This window comes from Echinops telfairi, unplaced genomic scaffold (genome assembly GCF_000313985.2).
Source record: "Echinops telfairi isolate 266 unplaced genomic scaffold, ASM31398v2 ScPeMD7_4;HRSCAF=17, whole genome shotgun sequence".
NCBI classification, from domain to species: domain Eukaryota; kingdom Metazoa; phylum Chordata; class Mammalia; order Afrosoricida; family Tenrecidae; genus Echinops; species Echinops telfairi.
In genome coordinates, this window is record NW_022103900.1 from 38423154 (window position 1) to 38425721 (window position 2568).

At 41.3% G+C, this 2568-nt stretch overlaps 1 pseudogene; it reads right to left on the reverse strand.

Moving 5' to 3' along the window:
- Positions 1–2006: 2006 nt before the first annotated feature.
- Positions 2007–2568, reverse strand: part of LOC101642969 — a 2362-nt pseudogene continuing 1800 nt past the window's right edge.

The window sequence follows — 2568 nt, forward strand, 5'->3', positions numbered from 1 at the left end:
AGAGTCGTATGAGCCCCTAATAAAACGATTTTTTTAAAAATAGGTCCAAAGGGAGATCTAATGATAAGAGATTACATTTAACCTAACTGAAGGTGCCATAATTGACATCACAATGCTGTCTGATAGAAAGGCGATTCACAGCCATCTACTATGGTCAGAGGGGATGCACCTGAGGCTGAACCCATGTGTTGGTGTGGTTAGGTACCCCCAAATACAACAGAATGAAGCACAGCCTGGTCCTGCGCCATCCTCACAGTTGTTCCTATGCCTTGCAGCTACTGTGTCCATCCATCTCGATAAGGGCCTTCGTTTTTGCTCCGCAGTACCAAATATGATATCATTCATTAGGGACTGGTCTCTCCTGACAATGTGTCCAAAGTATGTAAGCTGAAGCCTTGTCATCCTTGTCTTTAAGGAGCACTCTGACCCTACTCTTCCCAAACAGAATTGTTTGTCCTTTTAGTACTCTGGGGTGTGGGGGAAACCAACCCCCCAAAATTAGTCGCAGGCTGAGTAGGCGCAATCATAAGATTAAGATACATAAAGATTATAGTAAAGTCATAGAGATATAGGAGAGATGGGAGAGAGAGAGTAAAATGAAGTCAAACACATTTCACAGTAGCATGCTCACCTCAGCTCCTCTTGGTGGTAAACATGGAAGTGGGAGACAAGAGGGCAGGAGAGAGAGCATGAGGTTCTATTTCTAACCAAAGCTTATATATCTTTGGGGACATGCAAGCCCCCTGATTACAGATAATGGCCTATGTCATAGAAAGGGGTTGTAGCATAGGCAAAACAAGCAGTAGGAGGGGAATGACCTGGGGCTATAAACTCAATAGTAAAAGAAGGGAATGGGGTACATATGTGGTAAGACTCAATATAGTAGTCTAACCTTAGTCATCCTTGAGTGGTCCCGACCTTGCCTTCGGGCTCTCCTTCAAGGGAACAATCACTATCCTTATCAGAAGAGAGTGGGCCCTAGTTAGGGGGAGTCAGACTATATAGTCTGGTTGCTCTAGATGGCTGATAACCCTTAGGCAGAATAGCCTCTGACCTATTTTTATTGACCTCCTAGTGTATAGTCATTTACCATGTGTAGCAAGCAACATCTTGGGTTTGGCATATATTTGGGGAAGACAACTTGGGAGAAATCTTTCTGTATCTCACACTGAGGAATTTTCAATATTTTTCTCCAGCACCACAGTTTAAATACATCAATTCTTCCGTCTCCTTGATTCAGTGTCCAACTGTCACATGCACATGAGGCAATTGAAAATACCATGGCTTAGGTCAGGCACACCTTAATCCTCAAACTAATATCCTTGTTTTTCAACACTCTAAAGACCTCCAAAGAGGTCTTGTGCAGCAGAGTTACTTAATGCAATGCATCATTTGATCTCTTGACTGCATCTTCCATAGCATTGCTTGTGGATTCAAAAAAGACAAAATCCTTTCAATCCATTCTCCATTTATTATGATAGTTCCTATTGGTCCAGTTTTCAGGATTTGAGTGTTCTTTACATTAAGCTGTGATCCATACTGAAGACTACAATCCTTGATCTTCATCAGCAAGGGCTTCAAGTCCTCCTCACTTTCAGAAAGCAAGGTTGTGTCATCAGGATATCACAGGTTGCTAATGAAGCTTCCATCAATCTTGATGCCACATATTCTTTATATAATCCAGCTGCTCTGAAGATATGCTCAGCATACAAATTGAATTATTATGGTGAGATGGTACAACCCTGATGCACACCTTTCCTGATTTTAAACCACAGTGTATTTCCTTGTTCTGTTTGCACATCTGCCTCTTGATCCGTGTATGAGTTCCAAAGGAGCAGAATGAAGTGTTCTGGAATTCCCATTCTGCCCAAGGTCATCCATATTTGTTAAAATTCATGAAGCCAAATGCCTTGGCGCAGTAAATGTCTTTCTGATATTCTCTGCTTTTAGCCAAGATCCACCTGACATTAGCAATGTGACTCTCTGTTCCACTTCCTGTTCTGAATTCAATCTGAATCTCTGGAAACTCCCTGTTGAATATACAGGTTAGTATACAGAAGGACCATTAAACAGAAACTTGTAAGGAAAAGAATATGCCTCAATTGAATATGCCCTGATAGTGTAGTGGTTAAACATTGGACTGCAATCCTCAGCACGTTGGGCATTTCCAAACCACCAGCAGCTCGTCAGGGGAAAGACTGGGCTTTCTACTCCAGTAAACAGTTAGACAGTCTCAGACACCCAGAGAGTCACTAAGAGTCAGCAAGGACTTAATGGCAATGATTTTGGAGTTCTGGGTCTACTCTGTCTCTTAGAATCTAAGTTTCTGGCAACAAAGTGTGAGTTTTAAGAGTGCTATCAATGTCTTCAAAAAGTCAAAGCAGCCTCAGAAATTATTTTTATTTTACTAACAAATCAGAAGAAAAATCTGTACTCACAAATGGAAAAAAATCCATAACTGCAATTCTTAGTATTTATCCAGAAAATACGTTGGTTCCTTACATCTTGAAAGGAGCTTTTCTGGCTGCAATGTAGCAATGATCTTGTACTTACCTCATCAACCCTTTG